The sequence below is a fragment of the Cervus elaphus genome, chromosome 9 (genome assembly GCF_910594005.1).
Source record: "Cervus elaphus chromosome 9, mCerEla1.1, whole genome shotgun sequence".
NCBI lineage: Eukaryota > Metazoa > Chordata > Mammalia > Artiodactyla > Cervidae > Cervus > Cervus elaphus.
This window is the reverse complement of record NC_057823.1, coordinates 58,126,830-58,139,316: the sequence shown is the minus strand read 5'-3', so window position 1 is coordinate 58,139,316 and position 12,487 is coordinate 58,126,830. Positions and strand designations below refer to the sequence as shown.

The 12,487-nt window shown below is 36.9% G+C and overlaps 1 protein-coding gene across 3 annotated transcripts in view; it reads left to right on the top strand.

The window, feature by feature from the left end:
• PRELID2 (PRELI domain containing 2) overlaps nucleotides 1–8,181 on the top strand; it is a 102,432-nt gene extending 94,251 nt beyond the window's left edge. Inside the window, exons 8-9 of one of the 3 annotated variants that reach the window (XR_006342749.1) lie at nucleotides 3,944–5,890; nucleotides 6,632–8,180. The gene's annotated coding sequence lies outside the window, so the exon portion shown is untranslated. Of the gene's footprint in view, nucleotides 1–3,943 lie in introns of all 3 variants that reach the window. The other 2 variants (XR_006342748.1, XR_006342747.1) reach the window with 2 other exon arrangements.
• Nucleotides 8,182–12,487: the final 4,306 nt, after the last annotated feature.

Genomic DNA, 12,487 nt, shown 5'->3' with positions numbered 1-12,487 from the left:
AGGCATGCCTTTGTGCTTGTGTGGAATAACTCATTCCTCAAATGAGAGTCCTTGACAAAGAGAAGACAAAAAAAGGCTCCGAATATGAAAACTTTAAGTCATGGTTCTAGATCCAGCAAGTTAAAAGACTGCAAATATGCCCCTACCCAGTTCCCTCTGGAGGAATTCCATACTGACACACACTATAATCCTTGAGCTCAAAATGATCGTCTCTCATATTTACATGTATGGGCTTCCCTGATAGCACAGTTTGTAAAGAATCCGCCTGCAATGCAGGAGACCCTGGTTCGATTCCTGGGTTGGGAAGATCTGCTGGAGAAGGGATAGGCTAATCACTCCAGTATTCTTGGGCTTCCCTTGTCGCTCAGTGTTATGTTTACATGTAACACTTTATAATTTGAAAGGCTTGATTTACAGCTGCCTTGAGCGATGGTTATTATTGTACCCATTGGTCATACATGGAGTATCCACTCAGACATGCAGGTAAGAAAACAGAGAAGGTGACGTACAATCGGTTTCGTATCTTTTGCACGTCAGTGAGCCACCTTTCCTTCAGGTCACTCAGAGGCCTCTACTTTCTTGGATCTCCTCTGTTTGCTCCTCCCCTGGGTTGTGGCTCCATCCTGGCAGCAGGGACCTAGGGTCCTCTGCTGAGATGGTGAAGGAAGACCATTAGAACTTTTGCCTCCAAGGAGGCTCAGGTATTTATAATCTTTCCAATGGAAACAAGCAAGCCCTTCTCTGCTAAATGTGACAGTTTCTCAGAGCATAATTTCAACAGGAAGGAGGGGTAGGAGGAAAAAAAGTGAGGCAAGGAAGAAAGTCATATTTTCTGTATTATAGCCTCATTTTCTAATAAAGACAATGAAGTTAAGAATGATTCAATCACATGGCTATGACTACGCAGCTAGTGAGCCTCTGTGTTCCAAATCTTGTGCTCTTTCCAAAGTCCCACTCCACATTTTGGAAAAAAAACTCCACTGTACCCAGACCACTTTGAGCAGGACTGTCTCTCTGTCTGATAACACTGGACTCACTGAATTCCAGTCAGTATGCATCTTAGTCACTGTGACTCTTATAAGTGGGGGCGGGGGGGGGGGCATTATGACTGAGAACAGTAGTTGATATTGAACGTTTGCTAAGATTAATAGACATGATCGACAAATCAGTGAGTGGACCTGTCTCAAGCACTCCGTGTGCATGTGTGCTAAGGCACTTCAGTCGTGTCCAGCTCTTTTTGACCCCATGGACTGTAGCCCGCCAGGATCCTCTGTCCATGGGATTCCCCAGGCAAGAATATTGGAGTGGGTTGCCATTTCCTTCTCCAGGGGAATCTTCCCGACCCAGGAGTCAAACCTGCATCTCTTACATCTCCTGCACTGGCAAGCAGGTTCTTTACTACCAGTGCCACCTGGGAAGCCCCTCAAGCACTTTGGTAGTCCCCGAATGTATAGCAGTTAGATTCTCCTATGAAACCTAAGTGTACGTTAAGCATTAGTGCCTTTGCAATAACAGAACAATGAAGCTGCAGTGTGATATGAAATGGATGGTGGGAAGTTAGCTTGATTCATTTGCAGATAAGAAACTTACTTTAGTGCTCTCTCCAACCAACCTCCAACCCTCATTAACATGTGATTTAAATCATGGCTCAGTAAAATTGCAAATGATTGCTTGTCATGGATCTTTATGTCATTCAGTAAGAGTCAAAATTAAAAAAAAAAAGGAAGACTAGCCAAAACCACCTTAGTTGGGCATTTTGGGAGTATGATAGTCCTTAGTTCTACTCATAGGTGTTACTTGCTGTCTACCTTTGGGGAATATGGTAGAATTGTACTTCTCTTCCCTTCTTTGAAATTGATCATGACAAAGTGAATTTGTTTGGCCAGTGGAATATAATTGGAAGAGACCTGAGTCACTTTCAGACAAATGCCAATGTACACTATGTGGGTGGAGTAATTCCTACTGTTTGGGAGAAAACCTGTCTAAAATAGGTGGAAGGGTGAAAGATGTCACTGTGAAAAGCAGTAGCTGATGTAAAAACTGGGCTAAGGGCATATGGTGAAGAATGATTGCTAAATAAGTGTGTGTGTGTGTGTATGCCATAGGTGACCTATCCTTTCTTGGTTATCATGTTGGGTGCCAACTCCCTGATCCTAAATATAATCTCCAGGGGACATACTCATACATATCTGCTTGTCTGTCTATCTATCTATCTTTCTGTCAATCTGTCAACTATCTGCTGGTGTGGAGTTGCTGATAGGTGTTGATCAAGACTGCCCAAACACTCCCTTTAGCTTCACTAAACTTGAGGCAAGTTTGTTCATGATTGTAGGCCCCCTCCTCCCTTTCCGTAGGGCATCAATTTTAGAAAATTTGCACTTGTAAAATTTCTACCATGCAGAAACATCTTTCTCTAGGACCTGAGAGTCGTCTCATTGACATGTAATCATGGACGGCTATCAGTGGGAGAGTAGGAGCCTAACTTTGAAGAGTGACAGCAAGCATGGGTGGCCCAGTGACATTAACCAACCTCCCCATAATGTTCTTTAGTACCTTTCCATTAGTTCACTTCAACATTTGAAGATTCTCCTGCCTTTTATTTCAGCAGAGTTGAGTGCAGTTTCTCTCCTCTATTGTAATAAAGTCAGCCTTGGCATTTTTAACAAGTGTCCAGTAAAGTTTTAAGGAGTGCCATTCTATTCCAAGGGGTGGAATGACCATGTCATTTATATTTCCATATTTGTATCTGTAGCAATTCCTAAGGGTTCCTACATCCCCACATTTCTACCAACCCTTAGATTTGTTTAGAACTCTAACATTTGTGAATTGCTAGGGTTAAGTGATATATCCTTGTTTTTTTAAAATTTGCATATCTCAAACTATCCATGATTCTGAGCCCTTTGTTTATTATATATTTGACAGGTTTGGGGATTTCCTCCTGTAAATTATCTGGTCAGAAAGCCTTTGTATTGCTTTCTGTTGGAGTTTCTGGTTTTTCTCGTTGCTTTGCAGGAATTCCTTTCATTCAGTCAAGGCCTTGTGAGTTTTAGACATTCCAAATATCTTTTCCCATGCTTGCAACCACAAGTGAACTTTGTCGTTGTTGTCACTTACCAAACAGAATTCCAGATTTAGAACACTATTTTGAACTTCAATCTTGCAGAAAAGTTGCAAAAGTAATACATACAAACTTCAATGTATTATTTGCTCAGATGCACTAATTTTAACATTTTGCTCCATTAGCTTATTATTCTTTCTTATTCCTTTGCATGTTTTATGTATATATATGTGTGTGTGTGTATATATATATATATATATGCACACATACACAAGCACAATCCATAGTTTATGTTTTTAATGAACCAGTTACAAGTAAGTTGCAAGCATCTATTTCTTTACCTCAGTTATTTCCATGGCACAGTGGTAAAGAAATCACCTGCCAATGTAGGAGATGCAAAAGATGTGGATTTGATCCTGAGTTGGGGATATCCCCTGGAGGAGGGCACTCTAGTATTCTTGCCTGCAGAATCTCATGGACAGAGGAGCATGGTGGGCTAGTCCATGGGTCTCAAACAGTCAGATAGGACTGAGCACATACGTATTCCTAAGAATAGGAGTAAACTATAACCAGAGTACAATCATTAAATCAGGAAGTTGAACACTGACTAACCCACTCTCCAACTTCAAATTTTGCCAATTTTCTCAAAGTTGAGTTTTATAACTATTTTCTCCCTCTGGTCCAGGATTCTGCCTGTTCCATCTCTTTTATTTCCTTTCTTTCTTTCTTCCTTTCCTTCTCTTTCTCTCCTCCTCCACTCCTTTCCTTGTCTGCCTCAGAATTCTTTATCTTTCTTGGCTTTAACATTTTATAGACTGTTGCCAAGTTTGTGTGATTTTTTTTTTTCCCATGATTATAATTTCTTTTTTTTTTTTTTTTTTGTAGAAATACTACAAAGGTAATATTGTGTCTCAGGGCATCATGTCAGAAGGTACATGATACCAATTTTTACCATTACTGAAAATGTTAACTCTGATCTCTTACTTAAGGTGAGTCTATCCATGACCATTCTCCTCCTTTATAATTGTTTTATGTAGACACTTTGTGACTATGGATATATAAATATATATGCACTATGCCTTTGTCACTGATCAAGTATGCCGAACTCACTGCATATAACTCATATAGGGGTCTCTTTTATTTATTACAAAGCGTACCATTGTGTGTATCATTTCTTCCACCAGTCTCCTATATATAGATACTTAGGTTGTTTCCAATGATTTTGTATTTACAAATAATGCTGCAATGGATTACCTAATGTGGTTATATTTTCTTGTTAGCTTCAGGCTAAATTCCTAGAACTGAGATTGCTAAATTAAAAGGAAATGCATATGTAAATTTGTTAGAGATTGCCAAATTCCCCAGCATAAGGGTTATATTATCTGCATTCCCATCAGCAGTGAACGAGACTGCCTGTAGCCTTGCCAGCAGAAAGTGTTGCCAAGATTTTTTACTTTTTTGCCAACCTGATAGAAGAGAAATGGTATCCAGTGTAATTTTATTTGCTTTTATTCTTATTATGGGTAAAATTGAAATAGCTGTGTATGACTAAGAACCATGGTATATCTTTTTCATAAATTATTTGCTTGGGCCTTTAATGCATTGTTCTTTTGAAGTTTTGTCATTTCCCCCTTTATTTTAACAGTTTTAAAGTATATTAAGAATAATATCTCCGTATCTGTGGTACATTTTGCAAATTTTTTCCCCCACTTTGTCTTCTGCCATTTTACTTTGATTGCGGTATATTTTTCCGTGAGAAACATTTAAAATTTTTATATAGTAAAATTTATCTTAAAATTTTTTCAACTTTATTTTGTCCTATTCTCTTTTTATACCCATGTTATGGATTAATTCAATAATGTTTTCTTCTAGTATTTGTATAGTTTTATGTTCCACATTTAAATCCCTGAATACATTTAGAGCTTATTTTTATGTATGATGTGAATAATACATTTAATTGTATCTTTTTCCAAAAGACTACCCAGTTATCTGAGTACCTTTTTAAAAAAATTGTTCATCTTTGCCCAGGAGTTGGAGCACCATCTTTATTATGTGTTAAATTTCCATATGTACTTGGTTCTCTATCTGGGCATTTTACTCTATCCTATTGCACCAGTCTGTCTGCCTCTTCATGTGCCAGTATTATACAGTTTTAATTATAGAAGCTTGCTACAATGTTTTAGTATCTGGAAGGATTAGTCCCTTTTTATAACTTTGCTTTTTCAATGTTTTCCTAGCTATTCATGCATGTTTATTTCTTCATATGAACTTTCATTACAACTTATCCAGCTTCATGAAAAAAAGCTTATTGGTATTTTTGTTATTGCCTTAAATTTATAAATTAGTGTAAGAGGAAGTGATCTTTCTTTTGACACTTAGTTTTCCTAAGAACAAGGGCTCCTTTTCATTTGTTAGAATCTAACTTTTTGCCTTTCAGTGGTGTTTTTAAGGTTTCACATACAGACAGTACTAGTTATCTATTGCTGCATGACAAATTACCTCTAAACTTAATAGCTTGAAACAATCATTATCATTTGTTATCTCACACATTTTCTATAGGTCAAGAATTCAGGAGGTGTCTAGCGGGGTGATTCTGGCCTGAGGTAGTAGTACTTGAAGTACTACTTCTACCTCTTGAAGTAGTAGTCGAGATGGTGGCTGTGGAGCTGCAGACACCTGAGGCTTCGTTGGTGTTTCTAACATGGCTTGTTCACGTGGCTGACAAGTTGGGGCTGGCTGTTAGCTGGCGGCCGTGGTTTCTCACCGCTCCGTCCTTTCCTCACAGCATGGTAACTGGCTTCCATTGGACAAAAGATCCCAAGAGAGAAAGAGGTAGAAACTATACATTTTTAAATATAATTTAGTATTGGATATTACACATCATTTCCATAATGTGTATACTTGGGCAAACAGATCAGCGTTATTCGATGTGGTGGGGTCTATTCAAAGAAGTGAGTATGTGGAGATGGGGATCGTTGGGACCATCTCAGAAGTACAAGTCTTGTACACGTCCGTAATGTTTTTGTTTTTTTTTTGTAGTGTTTTTACAGTAAGTAGGATTGGGGCTTCAGAATCATGGTGTGTGTGTGTGTGAATTTACTGGGAATAGATGTTGAATTTTTAAAAAGTTTCTAGGATTCATTAGAGTAATAACAGTGATTTTTTTTTTTTCAGATTTATAGTATTTTATGGTAATGGGTTTCCTATATTGAGTATACATGATATGCATAGAACAAATTCTGCTTGGTTATTATATATTATTTTCATAGCATAGTGATGAATAATAAATATATTTTGTGCTAATTTTGAGAAGTTATATGTTTGTAATTTGATTTTTAAAAATTTGGAACTATATGATATTTGGGCATCAATATTATATTTGCTTTATAAAATGATTTGAAAGTTGTTTTCCTTCATTTTCTATGTTTTGGAGCAGTTTTTATAGCACTGGGCCTATCTGGTTATTGACAGTTTGGTAAAATTTCCTTTTAAAACCATCTGGGCCTGGTGGGCTTTTCTGTGAGATCTAGCTTTGCTTAAATTTCTCTCTTTCTTTTTTTTTTTTCCTATGAGCATTGGTCCATTTAAAATGCTTCCTGGGATGTCTACGGCCATACCACCCTGAACGTGCCCGATCTCGTCTGATCTTGGAAAATGCTTCCTGGGAATTTTCTGGTGGTTCAGTGGTTAGGGCTCAGCACTTATACTGCCAAGGCCCATGTTCAGTCCCTGGTTGGGGAACTAAGCTCCTGCAAGACACTCAGTGTGACCAAAAAAAAAAATAAGAAGTGCTTTCTAACTCTACTTGAATCAATTTTGATAAACTTTATCTCATCAAATGTTTCTCATTTAATACAGGTTTTCAAATTTATTTGCATAGAAATATGTAAATTAATCTCATGATTTAAAAGCACTTTTTTTGTCTCATTGGTAATTTCTTACCATTTCTTCATATATTTGTGCCTTCTTTTTTCTTAATCAGGTGAATTAGTGATATGTCTAGTTTATTAATCATTTAAAAAAGTGTTTTATTAATAAGGTTTCTTGTCTTTTTCTTCTCTACTGTATTAATTTTTACTTTTATCTGTTTCCTTCTTGGTGCTTTATTTTTGTTAACTTTATTGTTCTTTTAAAAAATAATTTTTGAAAGTAAGCCTCAGAATATTGTGGAGGGCCCACCTATGTCTGTGTTCCCTTAAAGTTAAAAAGATGTATTTTTAGCTTGCAATAAATGTATAAATCAATTATTCTTTTCTGAGTAATACTTGAATGTATCACATAGATTTTAATCTGTAGTAGTTTCATATTTATTACATTTGAAATTTGGGGTTGTATTTCCTCTATCACTTAGTATTTTTTTACAAGAAAAAAATTTAATTTCAGGAGTTTTCTTATTTTTAGATATTGTTATTTATTGCTTATTTTATTGCAAAAATATAATTAAGGAGTGTTTGTAATATTTCTTCTCCATACCACTTACTCATGCTTTTTTTTTTTGTGACTTAACAAGTTGATTAGTTTTGTAAATGTCCTACTTGTTGCTTGAGAGGAAAGTCTATGTTCCATTATCAGGGTTTAATGTTTGATGATTCCATAAGATCTATTGTATTTTACTGAGAAGGCTGTTTGGGTATTCTGTAGCCTTGATAATTTTTGTTTGCTTACTCATTTCATAATTAGAGTGTTTGAAATCTGTTATCAGGGTATTTTGTGTATTTCTACTTGCTTCTCCCGTAGTTTCTGCTGTAAGAAGATTGCTGTGTTATTGGTGCATAGATATTTCTGAATGTTATATCTCTACTTTGAACTTTAGCTTTTAGCATTAATAGTGTCTTTATTGTCACATTAATTTTTTTTGGCTTGCGTCCTAATTTGATGTCATGTGCAAACACTGTTTTTGTATTGATTTCATTTGCCTGTTATGCCCGGATCCAAACCTTTTATGTTTAGCCTTTCAGAATCACTTTTTTCCCCCAGATGCAGCTCTTGTATAGCAAAGATTTGTTATTTCTTTGAGTCATTTTAAAAATATTTTAAAAAGATGAGTTAAGCGAACTCACATATATTAATGTACTTTTTATGTTGGGTCTCTGTCATTTCAAGTATAATTACTATCTCATTTTATTAAAATTTCTGTTTAGGAAATGCATTTGCTTTGGTCTTTAATTGAAAAAACTTTTGATATTAGGATTAGGTATGTATTGAAAACCTCTGTACTTAACGCCTTTTAAACTGCTCTTCTCTGCTGTTTTCTTAGTTAACTTTATTACCTAGCATGTCAGTTTCTAATGTACGTTTGACTCCTCCTTTTTATCTGCATAACAGATGTTCTCAAAGTATGATCCCCTGAAGGCTCTGAAACCTTCAGAGAGTCTGTGATGTCCATCCAAACCATTTTCATAATAATACTAAGTAAGACTTTACATGACTTTTTCACTTTTACTCTCTTATGAATGCACACAAACATTATCCAGAGGCTACATGATACTTGATGCTGTTATCCCTTTGTTGTTGTTAAGTCGCTGAGTCATTTCTGACTCTTTTACAACCGCATGGACTGTCGCCTGTTAGGGTCCTCTGTCCATGGAATTTTCCAGGCAAGAGTACAGGAGTGGGTTGCCATTTCCTTCTCCAAGGGAATCTTCCTGACCCAGGGATTAAACCTGTGTTTCCTGCATTGGCTGATGAATTCTTTACCAATGAGCCACCAAGGAAGCCTATTATCTCTTTAATAGCTACCAAAATGTGTGGAACACATGTAAGGGAAGCCTAAGAATACTAGAGCGGGTAGCCTATCCCTTCTCCAGAGGATCTTCCCAACCCAGGAATTGAACCAGGGTCTCCTGCATTGCAGGTGGATTCTTTACCAACTGAGCTATGAGGGAAGCCCTATGAAAGTCCAGGTGTCTGTTATTAAGCCAGACCTTGGGATTTGCAAAAATGTGAAAGGTACCGCTCTTCTCACTATATTTTTTGGGAAAAGTATTATTTTCATAAAAAATATTTATGTTTCCATAATAGGCTTATTTTTATTATTTTTAAATAAATACCTTCTCAGTTTTAATTTGTGAAGTGGAATAAATTGATTCCTATAACTTAATAAATAAAAAATTTCTGAGATTCTCAGAAGTTGTGCAAGTGCAAGGACTTGGGAGGTCAAAAGATTTGAGGACTCCTTCTGTGCCACATCAATGAATTTATTCTTCTTTCCATTACCCCTCTCCCTTCCCTTGTACTTTTTATTCATATTATATTTATTTTGTCAAAACATACAGCATTTTATATTATTCTGATTAAATTAAATATATTAAATCCTTACCATTACTCCTTTTGCCCAGATTTCCTCAGTCATGACTTGGCTAGATGAAATTTATCCTTTAGCAGATTAAGGACTTGTGAATACAGTATTCCCCAAGTTCTTAAATGTGTAAAAGTGTTTTGTGTGTGTATGTGTGTGTTATTTATGTCTTGAAATTGAACAACAGCTTAGCTGGATATAAAATCCCTGGTTCACCTTTCCCTCCCTTGAGTTTCTTGCACATCCCGCTCCCTTCTTGCCTTGATTTGTATGGCACTCTTGGAAATTTTGATACCAGCTTAATTTTCTTGCTGTTTAAAAACTTTTAGTCTTTTTGTCTACTTGAGAGCTGAGATTTCTTTCTGTATCTGGAAAATCTAACACTTTTACTAGGATATATCTGAGGGTTGATGATTCTGGGTAAGTTTTCCCAGATTCCTACTGAGCCTATTTAGTATATGGATTTAGATATTCTATAATTTCCTCAACATTTTCATGGATTGTATTTTAAAATACAATCTTATTATTAGTTCTATTTCATTGCTTTTTTTCCCCCTGAAAATCCAGTTGTGTGTAATTGGATCTCCCTTGTGTAGCTTCCATTTAAACTACTTTCTTTTTTATCCTTTTAAGAAATGTTCTTATCATCTTGGTTGTTTCTCTACTTCATTTCCTCTTATTAATTGTTCATTTGAATATAATCTTTCTAGGACAACTTGTAATTTAATTGTTCATTTCTGAGACAGTTATTTCTTCCCATTTCTTCCCATATTTCTTCTAGCTTTATGGCCATTTCTCTTCCTTAGATTTTGGTTATCTGATTCAAGGTATTTTTTTCATATGTCCACATGCTTACTGGAAAATACTGGATTTAATTTGATGCATTATGCTATAGTTTTTTCTACTTGTTTATTGCTTTTAGGGTGGTGTGGGAGAATTTTCACCAGTTTGTTTCAATTTTAAGTTTCAGTTTTATTCTTCCAAGTTTGTAAAGATGTACATTGTTCTGGAATTTTTTTTTACTTTTTTAAGTTTTATTTTATATTCGAGTATAGTTGATTTAAAATGTTGTGTTAATTTTAGATGTATAGTAAAGTAATTCAGTTATACAAGTACATATATTCATTTTTTTCAGGTTCTTTTCCCATATAGGTTATTATAGAATATTGAGTAGAATTCCTGTGCTATATAGTAGGTCTTTGTTGATTATCAATTTTATATATAGTAGTGTGTATCAAATCTTTATTTTGTAGACCTACTTGGCAATTCAGATTGTATAAGTGTTTAATTCAAGAGCTTCCTCTTCTGTCTGTGAAGTGAAATGCAGTTTCTCTAATGTCTGTTTATCAAAGTGGCCAAGTTGCAGTGTATTTCCCTGCACTGCAATTTAAAATATTTTGAAATTTTCCTCTGTCACGTAGGATGCCAAATTTCTTTGACATGCTTTTATCCTTACACCTCAGACTGTAAAGTGACTTTTTCCTTCCTCTTCAGATTTTGTGCCTTCTGAGGCTGCTATCTTGGGTCCTTGTCACCTTTAAGTCTCTTCCCTGTAATCATCCCTATTACTAAGTTTCATCACAATTAGTATGGAATTTCTCTTTCTGGGACAGTGGTAAAGAATCTGCCTGCAATACAGGAGACCTGGAGTTTGATTCCTGAGTCAGGAAGATCCCCTGGAGAAAGAAATGGCAACCCACTCCAGTATTCTTGTCTGGAAAGTCCCTTGGACAGAGGAGCATGGTGGGCTACCGTCCATGACATCACAAAAGAGTCAGACACGATTTAATGACTAAACAACAACAACAACAACAAAATTCTCTTTCTGGAGGTGATCTTCATTCACTTTTAGGGAATTTCACCCTTGTAAGAGGATAAGAGAATGAGGCTGCCAACTGACCCTTAAGCTGGATCCAGACAACTGGAGGGGCCTTGCCCCTCCACTGTCCCTGGAATATACTTTTCACTCTGTGGAGAACATCTGGATGGTACACGTGACTGAACCCAGTTAAGCCTCTGTATACACTTCTAAGCTTCTGGTAGGTGGGTGTGCAGATCTTGTCATGTCAACTGCCCAGGACAGCCTCATGTGTTAAGTTCTGTACCCGGAGACAGTTTTGAATTTCAGGGGAACTCTCAAGGATATGGATAAACAACCCCTTTTCTCTCCCCCAAAATTTCCCTGAACTTTTCTCCCTCTCCACTAATGCTTTCTCTTTGGAAGGAAAGTTATGACCAACCTAGACAGCATATTAAAAAGCAGAGACATTACTTTGTCAACAAAGGTCTGTATAGTCAAGGCTATGGTTTTTCCAGTAGTCATGTATGAATGTGAGAGTTGGACTATAAAGAAAGCTGAGCACAGAAGAATTGATGCTTTTGAACTGTGGTGTTGGAGAAGACTCTTGAGAGTCCCTTGGACTGCAAGGAGATCCAACCAGTCCATCCTGGGGGAGATCAGTCCTGGGTGTTCATTGGAAGAACTGATGCTGAAACCGAAACTCTAATACTTAGTCTACCTGATGCGAACAGCTGATGTATTTGGAAAGACACTGATGTCGGGAAAGATTGAAGGCGGGAGGAGAAGGGGACGACAGAGGATGAGATGGTTGGATGGCATCACCGATTCAGTGGATGTGAGTTTGGGTAAACTCCAGGAGTTGCTGATGGACAGGGAGGCCTGGAGTGCTGTGGTTCATGGGATCACAAAGAGCGATGGGATTGATGGGATCACGACTGAGTGACTGAACTGAACTGAACTAATACTTTCAGTGGACACTTCTAGTTTTGCTGAAGGGGATGGGCTTTCTGTGGTTGTACTCGTTCTTCCGGTAAATCTGTGTCATTTGTTTAGGGGAATTGCGGAGTGAGTGAGCAGTGCAGTTCAGCCATCCCTCTGTCTTCCCCTTCTCCTGCCTTCAGTCTTTCCCAGCATCAGCTCTGCATTTTGCATGATATGCTCTGTATATAAGTTAAATAAGCAGGGTGACCATATACAACCTTGACATACCCCTTTCCTGATTTGGAACCAGTCTGTTGTTCCATGTCCAGTTTTAACTGTTGCTTCTTGACCTGCATACAGATATCTCAGGAGGCAGGTCAGGTGACCTGGTAGTCTCATCTCTTTAAGA